The 13700-nt window shown below is 45.3% G+C and overlaps 1 non-coding gene across 1 annotated transcript; it reads right to left on the bottom strand.

Annotated features, from left to right (window-relative positions):
* Window positions 1-4225: 4225 nt before the first annotated feature.
* On the bottom strand, window positions 4226-4329 carry LOC117310443 (U6 spliceosomal RNA). The gene has a single exon (XR_004524597.1). It is a non-coding gene; the product is annotated as a U6 spliceosomal RNA (small nuclear RNA).
* Window positions 4330-13700: the final 9371 nt, after the last annotated feature.

Here is a 13700-nt window from a genome sequence, read left to right on the forward strand (position 1 = left end):
TTATCTCTTTCTTTGTGCTCCTCTTTGAAAGGAAAGCCTCCCAGCAGACTTCTCCATCTTAATCTTTGGTCAAAATTGCATCACACTTCCTTTCCTGAACCAATGCCAGGCAAGGGGAATGGAATTACTGCAATTAGCCAGGATTCACCCCCAGCTCCACTCCTGGGATGGGGAGGGGCCCAGCTTTTCCTGAGTCGAAAAGCCTTCCATAAATGAAAAAAATCTGGATTTTGTAAGAGAATGGCTCTGGGGTAAGAGACCAATAATGATAGTCATAACCTGCCCCTTGAGACTTGCATCAAAACTTAATATATTCTTTTTCCTTTTAAAGTACTTCACCTGTATGAATGAACAGAACATTCTCAAATATTAATAGATTTTTTAAACATTTTTACTGGCATAATTGCTTTACAATATTGTGTTAGTTTCTGCTGTATAGCAAAGTGGATCAGCTGTATGTATACATATACCCTCGCTCTTGCGTCTCCCTCCCACCCTCCCTATCCCACCCCTCTAGGTGGTCACACAGCACCGAACTGATCTCCCTGTGCTATGCGGCTGCTTCCCACTAGCTATCTATTTTACATTTGGTAGTGTATATATGTCAATGCTACTCTCTCACTTCGTCCCAGCTTACCCTTCCCCCTCCCCATGTCCTCAAGTCCATTCTCTACATCTGCATCTTTATTTCTGTCCTGCCCCTAGGTTCTTCAGAATCATATACTTTTTTTAGATTCCATATATATGTGTTAGCATACGGTATTTGTTTTTCTCTTTCTGACTTACTTCACTCTGTATGACAGACTCTAGGTCCATCCGCCTCACTACAAATAACTCAATTTCATCTCTTTTTATGGCTGAGTAATATTCCATTGTATACATGTGCCACATCTTCTTTATCCATTCATCTATCAATAGACACTTAGGTTGCTTCCATGTCCTGGCTATTGTAAATAGTGCTGCAATGAACACTGTGGTACATGACTCTTTTAGATGTATTAAATAACATAAATCAAATTAAACAAATTAAACTTTCAAAGCCAATGAACTTAAAAATTTCCCGGATATTCTAGTACCATACAAAGACTGTACAATTTCAACTTAAAATTCTAAGTCTACCTCAGTTACATATTTTAAGTTAGAATCACATGGCTTTTACTTGAATAGGCTAAATCTTCTTAAACATTACAAGTACAGAAAATGCCTGATTTGCCAAGATTCTTTATAAGAAAATATGGGCTACTTTTAAACATTTCTAAAGTTAATTAGAAATCTTTGCTGGGTCAAAAGATGTTATCCGCTAAGGAACAAGGTTATCATCCCAGTGAAATTAAGTTACTTTTGACCAGAAATTTTGGCCACACATGAGCTCTGGCAAGGCAGAGAGCAGGGCAATTCCTCTCACATCCACTAAGGAAACCATTATATCATCTTCTCAGCATGTTTGAGGTTGCAAAAAGAATCTGCACTGACATTTAGAGCTGCTATGTCAATGATTCTATAACTCCAAGGGGTGGTCATGGGTCCCTGACATTACCTAATTCTTCCGTTTTCTCACCTAATTCAGCAAGCACCCCCCTAGGCTGAGTACCCCACTAGAGTCTTTGTTTCTTGAACTCTTAAAAGGTACGTTCATATTTTCCTGCCTAGGTGTAAAGACCTTTGAACTTTACAGGAATTCTGCATTCTTTCATGGTATCAGGACCACTCAATACTTCCGGATATTAAAATGATATTCAACCGAATTCTGGAAATCTCACATGGTTGTCTGATTTGTGATCAGAGCACATAAGGTCCGTTCTACTGGTATTAAATACCACTGGATTGTGTAGGAAATATTTTAGAAAGGTGACTCAGTCTGTGATCAGAGTAGATCTAGTGTTGCATTATAAACGAGGAAGAAAACAGTAAGGTGGGAGGAAGGGACGGGAGGAGAGGGAGTGACAGACACAGGGTTTGTGCCTGATTAGGGCTTTACCACCTAGAAGTGGAAACGGGGCTTGATTCCAAGCATCCCAGGGCAGCTTGGAGAAGGGAGAGATGCCATCTCCTTACAACTCACAGGGCTCACAGGGTGTACTTTCACAGATGGACAGACCACCCACCACTCATCTCTGATTGTGGGTTCTGATTGATCTGTTTCTCTCGCGTCCCTGGAGATAAGCAATTTGCTAGCTGGGCTTTGGCAGGCTTCCTCTGCAAGCCACCCTCCTTGTGATCCCTTAGCGTGCTAGCCAGGGGTCATTCGAGTTTTCTGTTATTACCCAGGAATACGTGCAGCACAAAAAGAGAGCCTGAATCTTGCCACAGAGAACCTGGCTCTGGGGGTGACTGTCTGGTGGGTTTCAGGATGCCGTGGCTGCGGATGTGGGTTGCTCTTCTAGCATGACAGATGCTGCTGCTAAAATATTCCTTCTCGAGTCTCAGACCTTCCTTCCTTCCTGCAGAAGTACATCCCTTAAGGAGTTCCTTAAGTGAAGGTCAGTTGCTGGTAAAACGTCTCCGTTTTTGTTTTCTAAAAGTATCATTTTTTCACCTTTCTTCTGGAATTATAATTTATCTTGGCATAATATTCCAAGTTGATGGTTATTTTCTCTCAGCACTTTAAAGACAGCATTCGGTACAAAGAAAATTCAATGGGGAAAGAAGCATCTTTTCAACAAATGGTGCTGGAACAACTGTATACCCACACGCAAAAGAATGAAGTTGGACCGCTACCTCACACCATATACAAAAATTCTCTCAAAATGAATCAAAAGACTAACTGGAAGAATTAAAGCTATAAAGCTCTTAGAAAAAAAATATAGTGGTAATTCTGCATGACCTTGGACTTGGTGATGGATTCTTTGATATGAAAGCAAAAGCATGAGTAGCAAAAGAAAAAATAGGTAAATCGGACTTCACTAAAGTTAGAAACTTTTGTGCTTCAAAGAACACCATCAGTGAAGTGAAAAATCCTGTAGAATGGGATAAAATATTTGAAAAACATATACCTCATATGGGTCTAGTATCAAGAATCTATAAAGAACTCTTACAACTCAATAAAAAGACAACCTGATTAAAAACAGGCAAAGTGCATAGCACAGGGATATCAGCTAGGTGCTTTGTGACCGCCTGGAGGGGTGGGATAGGGAGGGTGGGAGAGAGGGAGACGCAAGAGGGAAGAGATATGGGAACATATGTACATGTATAACTGACTCACTTTGTTATAAAGCAGAAACCAACACACCATTGTAAAGCAATTATACCCCGATAAAGATGTTAAAAAAAAACCTAACACATATATATGGAATAAAAAAAATGGTCATGAAGAACCTAGGGGCAAGACAGGAATAAAGACACAGACCTACTAGAGAATGGACTTGAGGACACGGAGAGGGGTAAGGGTAAGCTGGGACAAAGTGAGAGAGTGGTAGTGTATATATGTCCATATATACACTACCAAAGGTAAAACAGATAGCTATTGGGAAGCAGTCACATAGCACAGGGAGATCAGCTCGGTGCTTTGTGACCAGCTAGAAGGGTGGGATAGGGAGGGTGGGAGGGAGGGACACGCAAGAGGGAGGAGATATGGGGATATATGTATATGTATAACTGATTCACTTTGTTATAAAGCAGAAACGAACACACATTGTAAAGCAATTATACTCCAATAAAAACGTTAAAAAAAAACAGGCAAAGTATTTAGAGAGACACAACTCCAAAGAATATATACAAATGATCAATAAACACATGAAAAGGTGCTCAACGTCATTAGCCATGAGGGAAATGCAGGTCAAAGCCACAATGAAATATTACTTCACACCCACAAGCATGGCTATAATTTAAAAAGATAATAATAAGTGTTGGATTTCCCTGTGGGTCCAGTGGGTAAGACTCCATGCTCCCAATGCAGGGGGCCCGGATTCAATCCCTGGTTGGGGAACTAGCTCCTGCATGCATGCCACAGTTAAGAGTCCGCATGCCGCAACTGAAGATTCTGCATGCTGCAACAAAGATCCCGCGTGCCGCAAGTGACCCAGTGCAGCCAAAATAAATAAGTGAATAAATAAATATTAAAAAAACAAGTGTTGACAAGGATATGGAGAAATTGGAACTCTTTTTTAAAAATATAGAATAGGGAATTCCCTGGTGGTCCAGTGGTTAGGACTCTGCACTTTCCTGCCAAGGGCCTGGGCTCAGTCCCTGGTTGGGGAACTAAGATTCCACAAGCTGTGTGGTCAAAAAAAAAAAGGAATATTTCATGAATTTTCATGTCGTCCTTGCACAGGGGTCATGCTAATCTCTGAATCATTCCAATTTCAGTGTGTGTGCTGCTGAAGTGAACACAAATTAGAACTCTTATACATTGCTAGTGGGAATGGAAAATGGTGTAGCTGCTTTGGAAAACAGTTTGGCAGCTCCCCAAAATGTTAAACAAGAGTTACTCTGTGACCCAGCAATTCCACTCCTGGGTAGATTCCCAAGAGAAATGAAAACATATGTCCACACAAAAACTTGCACATGAACGTTTATAGCAGCATTATTCCTAACAGCCAAAAGGTAGAAACAATTCAAATGTCCACCAACGGACAAGTGGATAAATAAAATGTAGAATATCCGTGCAATGGAATATTATTTGGCCATAAAAAGGAATGAGGCGCTGATACATGTTACAATGTGGATGAACCTTTAAAATATTATGCTAAGTTAAAGAAGCCAGTCCCCAAGGACCACATATTGTATGATTCCATACATATGAAACGTTCAGAATAGGCAAATATATAGAGATAGAAAGTACGTTAGTGCTTGCCAGGAGCTGTGGGGAGAGGGGAATAGGGAGTGACTACCAATGGGCAGTGAGCTTTTTTTGTTTTTTTTTTAAATTTTTTGGCTGGACAGTGCAGCATATGGGATCTTAGTTCCCCAACCAGGGATTGAACCCTGACCCCTTGCATTGGAAGCATGGAGTCTTAACCACTGGACCGCCAGGGAATTCTCAATGGGTTTCTTTTTCTTTTTTTTTGCGGTACACGGGCCTCTCACTGTTGTGGCCTCTCCCGTTTTGGAGCACAGGCTCCGGACGCGCAGGCTCAGCGGCCATGGCTCACGGGCCCAGCCGCTCCGCGGCATGTGGGATCCTCCCGGACCAGGGCACGAACCCGTGTCCCCTGCATTAACAGGCGGACTCTCAACCACTGCGCCACCAGGGAAGCCCCCAGTGCGTTTCTTTTTAAGGTGATGAAAATGTTCTGGAATTAGTGGTGATGGTTGCACAATTTTATGAATATACAAAAACCATTTAATTGCACACTTTGAAAGAATGAATTACATGGTATGTGATATATATATATAAAATTTTAATTTTTAAAATATTTTTAAAAATTTATTTATTTTATTTATTCATTTTTTTTGGCTGCGTTGGGTCTTTATTGCTGCATGTGGGCTTTCTCTAGTTGAGGCGAGCAGGGGCTACTCTTCATTGTAGTGCACGGGCTTCTCACTGCGGTGGCTTCTCTTGTTGCAGAGCACGGGTTCTAGGCATGCGGGCTTCAGTAGTTGCGGCACATGGGCTCTGTAGTTGTGGCTCGCAGGCTCTAGAGTGCAGGCTCAGTAGTTGTGGTGCACGGGCTTAGTTGTTCCACGGCATGTGGGATCTTCCCGGACCAGGGCTCGAACCCGTGTCCCCTGCATTGGCAGGTGGATTCTTAACCACTGTGCCATCAGGGAAGCCCCTATATACATTTTTTTTTAAAGGAGCATTTTACAGTCTTCTGGTTTCTACTATTGCTGTTGGAAACTATGCTGATATTCCAATTGTCGTTTTTTTTATAGGTAATTGTCCTCCCCTCCACCCAGGCCACTTTTAGAATCTTTTTGGGTTTTTTTTGGTTTTTTTTTGGTTCTACAGTTTCACTGTAATATGTCTCAATGTGGATTTCTTTTTATCCTATTTGAATTTGTTGGGCCCTCTGGATCTGAAGATTCATATCTTCCATTAATTTTGGAAAATTGTCAACTGTTATCCCCTCAAATATTGCCTTTCTTCTATTTTTTTCCTTCTGAGACTCCAATCAAACATTTATGAGACTGCCTCATTCTGTCCTCCATATCTAGTAACCCCTCTTTCATATTTTTCTTCTTTCTTTGCTGCATTCTGGGTAATGTCTTGCAAGTTTGTATTAATAACTTCAACTGCTTTCTCACTTGCATGCCTAATAGCATCTCAACTATAGCACATCCAAAACTAAATTCCTACCTTCCCCAATCTGCTCCTCCCTCAGGCTTCCCCATCTCGATAAATGGCAATTCCATTTTTCTAGTTGCTCAAACCCAAAGCCTGGTGTTACCTTCCCCTTTGCTCTTTCCCTCACACCCCATATACAATCTTATATGTGGAGGAGAAAATGCACCCATCTGTTTCAGAAGGAACGGCATCAGCCAAAAAGTGAAATTGAGACCTAATTTCTTAGCAGCAGAACTGGAGGTTAAGAGAAAGCTCTGTTTTTGACTAGATATTCCTCTCTGGGTCCTGAACACAAACCTTTGATCTGCATAGGACATTCTTCTGGGGTTGCAGGAGGGGTCTATCTCCTCAGTAGACCAAACTACAGACCAGAGAACTGTTTGGGAAGCAGAGAATTAGAATAAACAAATTCCCATCAAGCTACGGAGGCCCGATAGACTGGTATTCTTCACACCAGACCTCTGTCTAAAGAACTCAGACCAATCATCCAGAATTAGTCATCTCAATATCTAATATCTAATATCTAATATCTCCCATCTCAATATCTAATTTCTTATATCCCAGAATTCTGCTTGAATCTGGTCTCTTCCCTCAATCCTCACACCCATACCTTGGTTTGAGCCTCATCATCCCTTTCTAGGACTCATGCAGTGGCCTTCTCCTTGGCCTGCCTCCAATCTTTCCCCTGCTGCTTCATCTTCCACCCTCCCACGAGAGTCATTCTCCTAGAAAGACTTTGTCTCATGCTGCTTCTCTGTTGGAAAACCTCCTTTGGTTCCCCAGGCTTTGGCATCAAATCAAAACGCCTCAGACGGGCACTCACATTGCACACACCCTATGCTCCAGCCACTCTGAACCTCTCTCCACAACCTCTACAACCTTTGGTGTCCTTGGAGATGTGGCTTCCTCTGCCTGAAAAACTCTTCAGCACCCTGTCTGCCTGGTAATCACTTACTTGCCTTTTAAGAGCTAGCTCATATGTCACTTCTTCCAGGAAGCCCTCTCTGGCCTCCTCCAGACAGTGCTCCTCTCTCTTAAAGGAATGAACACACTATATTGCAATTATTTGCTTGCACCTACCTCCCCTTTGACATCTGGAGCAAGCACCTTGAGGATAATGACCCTGCTTATTTGTCTTTTCATCCCCAGGGCCTAGCACAGTGCTGGGCTCAAGCAAGGTGCTCAAAAAGGATTTGATGAACGAATGAATGAATGCATGAATGACTGTTTGACCATTGTGGTAGACTGCCATTTGGTGATGCCTAATGAACCTCACCCCACTGTATTCATGCCCTTGTGTAGTCTCTCACACATGGACTCTGGGCTGGGAAGTGACACCTGTCAATTTCAGCTCACAACTCAGTGGGCCCTGCCCAACTGCAAGACCGAGGGGAGAGGGGTGGCAGGCAAGTGCGATGCCAGCGCTCTAAGTCAGGACTGATTAAACACTAACAAATTCTTATTCTTTGGCTCCCCTAGTCCTAGATTTCTACCTTTCTAACAATGACAAACATTTGTATAGAAATTTGCTTCATGCAAAATATTCTCACATATGTGATCTTTGCCAGAATACTCTGAGATAGATAGCATTGTTGTCACCATGTTTTATACATGAGGAAACTGAGACATGGAAAACTCCTCAGTCCCCCAGCTAGCTAATGAGGAGGTTGGGGTTCAAGCTTCAAAGCCAGACTGTTTCCTTAGCCACAGCAGCCTTAGGTTTGTCACAGTTCAGGCATGTTATCAGGAGGACTTCTCTGAAAGAGCAAATACAATGAACAGACTGAGCCTGGGTTAATTTTTAGGAACATCCCCAATTTCTCTTTCTTTCTCTTTCTCTTTCTCTCTCCCTCTCTCTCTCTCCTAACTCACTTAAATAATTACAAAACAGGGAATTCCCTGGAGGTCCAGTAGTTAGGACTCCATGCTTCCACTGCAGGGGGCATGGGTTCGATCCCTGGTCAGGGAAATAAGATCCCACATGCCACATGGTGTGGCAAAAACAAAAAAAATTACAAAACATAGAAAGACAGAGAAGGAGAGAGAGATTCTGCTGATTGGCCAGCTTGGGTCATATGTCCATTCCTGTAATGAGAGGACAAAGTCACATCATTGGCAGCCGCATGGAAAGGAAGGGTTCACTCATAAGGAAGAGAAATGCTGTTACCAGAAGAAGATGGCCAGGCATGCTGTGCAGACAAAACCCAGAGATGCTCAGTCTAAGTTTGGAATTTATTTTTTAAGATTTATTTACCATTTATTTATTTATTTTACTTATTTTTGGCTGTGTTGGGTGTTAGTTGCAGCACGTGGGATCTTTTATTGCGGTGCGCGGGCTCTTCATTGTGGTGTGCGGGCTTCTCGCTAGTTGTGGCATGCGGGTTTTTTCTTCTTTGGTTGTGGTGCACCGGCTCTAGGGTGCGTGGGCTCTGTAGTTGTGGCGCATGTGTTCCGGAGCGTGAGGGCTCTGTAGTTTGCGGCACGTGGGCTCTAGTTGTGGCACGCGGGCTCTAGCTGAGGCACGCGAGCTCAGTAGCTGTGGCACGTGGGCTTTAGTTGCCCTGCAGCATGTGGGATCTTAGTTCCCTGACCAGGGATCAAACCTGCGTCCCCTGCATTGTAAAGCGGACTCCTTACCACTGGACCACCAGGGAAGTCCCTAAGTTTGGAATTAGGAAGTGTTGTGGGGACTTCCCTGGTGGTCCAGTGGTTAAGAGTCCATGCTCCCAATACAGGGGGCCCAGGTTCGAACCCTAGTCAAGGAACTAGTTCCTGAATGCCTCAAGTAAAGATTCCACATGCCATAACGAAGATCCCCCGTGCCGCAACTAAGACCTGGCACAGCCAAATATATATATATAAACAAACAAACAAATAAATAAATGAAAGTGTTATGGTTTGAATTGTGTCCCCCTCACCCCAAAAGATATATTGGTGTCCTAACCTCCAGAACCTCAGAATGTGACCTTATTTGGAGATAGAATCTTTATAGAAGTAATCAGGTTAAAATGAGGTCACTAGGGTGGGCCTTAATCAAATATGACTGGTGGGGACTTCCCTGGTGGCGCAGTGGTTAAGAATCTGCCTGTCAATGCAGGGGACACAGGTTTGATCCCTGGTCCGGGAAGATCCCACGTGCCGTGGAGCAACTAAGCCCGTGTGCCACAACTACTGAGCCTGCGCTCTAGAGCCCTTGTGCCACAACTACTGAAGCCTGTGTGCTCTAGGGCCCAGCGTGCCACAACAACTGAGCCCATGTGCTGCAACTACTGAAGCCCACACACCTGGAGCCCGTGTTCCACAAGAGAAGCCACTGCAATGAGAAGCCCACGTATCGCAACGAAGAGTAGCCCCCGCTCGCCGCAACTAGAGAAGGCCCAGGCGTAACAACGAAGACCTAAAACAACCAAAATAAATTTAAAAAGAAAAGAAACTTATTAAAAAAAAAGAATATGACTGGTGTCCTTAAAGAAAGGGGAAATTTGGACATGGAAACATGCATTATAGGCAGCTGGCCATGTGAAAATGAAGGCAGAGAGGGAGGTGATGTTTCTACAAACCAAGGAACGTCAAAGACCGTCAGCAAAGCACCAGAAGCTAGGGGAGAGGCCTGGAACAGATTCTCCCTCTCACCCTCAGAAGGAACCAGCCCTGCCAACACCTTGATCTTGGACTTCTGGCCTCCAGAATGGTGAGACAATACATTTCTGCTGTTCAAGTCACTCAGCGTGTAGTCCTTTGTTACAGCAGCCCTAGCAAACGAAAACACCAGGCTGGACAGAGTGGGATTCTGACAATGGCTGTTATCATCACTCTCCACCTGGGATCCATTTCTGCCTCTTCTCCTGTGCCCTTTGTCCATCAGCTCCTACATGAGTGTTCTCCCCCAGCCACTCCTCTCTGTCCAGCCTCTAGCCAGCAAGACCACCGTTCCCGAAACACTGCTGTGTGTGTGTCTGGATCCCAGAATCCTGCTCTCTCCAGAGCAAAGAGCAGCCCTTCCCCAAGGAGGGGCGGGAGAGAGTGTGGTTGTCTGGGCCTTACCTATGTGGGCTGTCCTCTGTGTCACTCACCTCCAGATGGGCTACAGGACTGAGTAGCTTAGTAGCCTCTGCCCTAGTGTGGCTGGGGGTTTAGGGGGAAGGGGGGGGAAGGGGGGGTGAGTAAAAATCTGAGACGGGAAAAGGGAAGACGGTGAAGCAGGATTTTGCTTTGGCTTCCTGATGCCTGGTAAGCTATCACAAGATGAGGAAACCACACTTTCTAGGGTCACTATGCACTTCAAACGCTCTTCGTTTCCCTTGAGAATCTCCTTAGGTTTTGATAGAATTCCTTTGGATAATTACAGCCCATCTGAAAACTGCTAAAGAATGTAGCGGGGCTGCAGGTGGTGATGGGGACGGCAGAGGGCAGAATGGCCCCAAATGGATAGGACCTTGCACTGTCTGACTTAGCTGGGGAAAAAATGGAAAGATCCCATGGCCTTAGTAACGGAGTGGTTGGAAGGGGTGGAGGCGGGGGAGGCAGGAGCTGCTAGAACAGCCTTGTTACCTAAATTCCAGAAGGGGCTCACTCTTTTCTAGAAGGTCTAAGAGAAGACCCAGTCCAGGCAGAGGACCAGGGCTGTGTGAGCCCAGAGGAGGCCATTTAGCTCAGTAGCCGGGCAGAAACGGCAGATATCGGATCGCTTGCTTTCAGTGGCAGCTCTGTCCCCCATTAGCTGGGTGGCCTTGGTGTGGTGGGCACGGTGATGTGAAGGGGTCCAGGTCCCCCTTCAAGGAAGGATGTGTCACCCCAGCTGTATCTGCAGCGCTATTGGCAGACAGCCCTCAGCCTTTCACGGCCTGCTGGGGCGGTCCCCATCCACTGACTGACGGCTGCTGGAGTAGAAAAGTCCGGCCATCTTGGGGCAACTCTGAAGGGCCATTCTCGCTCCAGAGCTTCCCGTGGGGGTGGCTGAGGCTGCCACGGGGCCTGCATCACAGCTGACTTCGGCCTCTGGCCTCCCTCCCCGGCTTCCTTCTCCTCCTTTTCCAGGAGACTTAACAAACATCCCATGTGCTCACCTCTGCCTCAGCGTCTCCTTCCTGGGAACCCAATGCCCAACACTTAGGTGAGTTAATTTACCCCCCCTCGCCTGGCTTCCTTCATCTTCCATGTAGCTGTGGCACTGCCTGCTTGGAGGTTGATTACGCAGATTAGATGAGACACTGCCTCGCCGTCCTGGTCCTGTTCGGGGCGGGGCAAGGAGCCGCCAGGACCTGGGAGTGACTCTCATTACCATGTTTCGAGGCTGGAGCCCGCTGGCGGGAAATGACAGCCAGCTCCTGCAAGGGGATCGTCTCATGCTTTAAACCTGTACCTAAGTGAGGGCTGCCAGGCTACGCGTGTTCCTCCGGTAACATGCCCTGTGGTTGCCTGAGTCCCTCCTGCTGTGCTAAGGCTGCTGGTTCAGCTGCGCGAGCTCACTTGGGGGTGTGACATTCCACAGTGGCTGACAAGCTACAAGGTGGCCGCCAAAGCGCCACCACAGCCTGAAGGGAGGGGACAGGGAAGCTGGGTCCCCGGGGTGGGGAGCCGTCTCTGCAAGAGACATTTCTAATTTCTTTTGAGCCCCAGGCAGTAGTGGTCTGGAGTTAGGGCAGGGGAGCTCTGTTCCTCAGGGGGCCCAGCAGGATCGGGGGCATCTGTAAGCACCAGCGCCGGCTCTAAGCATCCCCAATCCCTTTGAATGTGGCAGCCACGAGAATGTCACCTTGCGCTTCAAGCAGAGCACATCACGGCCTCCTCTTAGGAGGTCCTAGAGGGCAGGGGACTCCAGAGGGGCCTGCGACTCTTCTGGCCTGGGTGATCACCCCGTGGTGGGCTAGCACTGGCTTACAAAATTATTATTTTTCTATTACGAACTCATACGAAATTCACCTTCAGTCTGGCCATCGGAGAAAAAGGTAAAAATACAGATAAGTGTATTACGTACATGCGTGCACACGCACGCATGAGAAGAAAAAGACAAAAGTAATTTGCTATCCTGACACCTAGAGATAAAAACATGACATTTGGGGGCATCCCCTTACATACTTCATTCTTTATATTTTCACGTCAATATGCAACAGAGTCACCTAGACCCCTTTAAAGTATGTCAGCTGAACGCTATACCTTCCCAGAGCAAGAGAAAACGGTTCCAATAACAGAGGCGAAGATTAACAGAAAATTACCAGCACCCCAGAAGTCTCCTCCCCTAATGCTTCTGGGAGTAACCAATCTCCTGATTTCTAATGCCATTGATATAGTTTTGCCTATTTTCAAAGTTTATATAAATAGAATCATATAGTATAAAAAAAATAGAGACGATTTGGTCCACGAGTTCACTCAAAGAATGAACTTCACATGGAAGCCACAAATCTATTTCCTCAGTTGCTTTCAATTCAAATGTGCCTCTCCAATCTTGTTAAGTGATACTAGTGTCGAGGGTACCTCTTTTTCACACTGTATGGCCCCGACACGCTAGCGAACTACTATAGCAGGAACTCACCACGAGAAACAGGGACCTTGCTGTGGAGGATTTAGCGTTGAGATTCCAGTATGTTGCCGTCCAAGTTATTTTCAAGGGCGATTTTGTCTATTGGTGATTTTCTCTCATTGCCTGTCTTTAGAAGTCACCTCCTCCAGAGGGTGCAATTTCACTGCACATCTGTTTACAACATTCAGGATGTTTTCAACGTTCCAGTAAGAACTCAGACGCTGAGATGTACATCCTGGCCCATAATACAGGGGCCCTCTTGGCCAGTCATTTCTTTAGGATACATTTCTAGAAGTAGATGTGATGGTTCATCTCATGTGTCAACTTGACTGGGCCCTGGAAGGGCCTGGATATTTGGTTAAACAATGTTTCTGGGTGTTTCTGTGACGGTGTTTCCAAATAAGACTGGCATTTGAATTGGTAGACTGAGTAAAGCAGGACCCATCTCTCCCTGCAATGTGGGTGGGCCTCATCCACTCCATTGAGGGCCTGAGTAGAACAAAAAAAAAAAAAAGAGAGGAAGGGAGAGCCTGGCTCTCTGCCTGATGTGAGCTGAAACATCGGTCTTCTACCGTGGGATTGGGGCTTACACCATGGGACTTCTCGGCCTCAGAATCATGTGAGCCAGTTCCTTATAGTAAATCTCTTTTACTGGCCCCTGTGTGTTCATTCTCCCTATCTTTGTCCACTACCTTTGAAGTCAGAGAGAATCAGTTCCAACTCAAGTCCCACCTCTTACTAGCCCCCAGTTTCTGAACCTCTCAGAGCCTTAGCTAGTTTCCATGTTGTAAAACGGAATCCCCAACACTTTCTACCCTGAGGTTTCTGTGAAGATTAAAAGCAATTAGCACAGTGCTGATATGATAAAAACACATTTAAATGTAATTTCAATGACTATCGAATGAATATATATATATATATATTCTCCTCCTATTGGTTCTGTTTCTCTGGAAA

Source organism: Tursiops truncatus, chromosome X, assembly GCF_011762595.2.
Source record: "Tursiops truncatus isolate mTurTru1 chromosome X, mTurTru1.mat.Y, whole genome shotgun sequence".
Lineage (NCBI taxonomy): Eukaryota > Metazoa > Chordata > Mammalia > Artiodactyla > Delphinidae > Tursiops > Tursiops truncatus.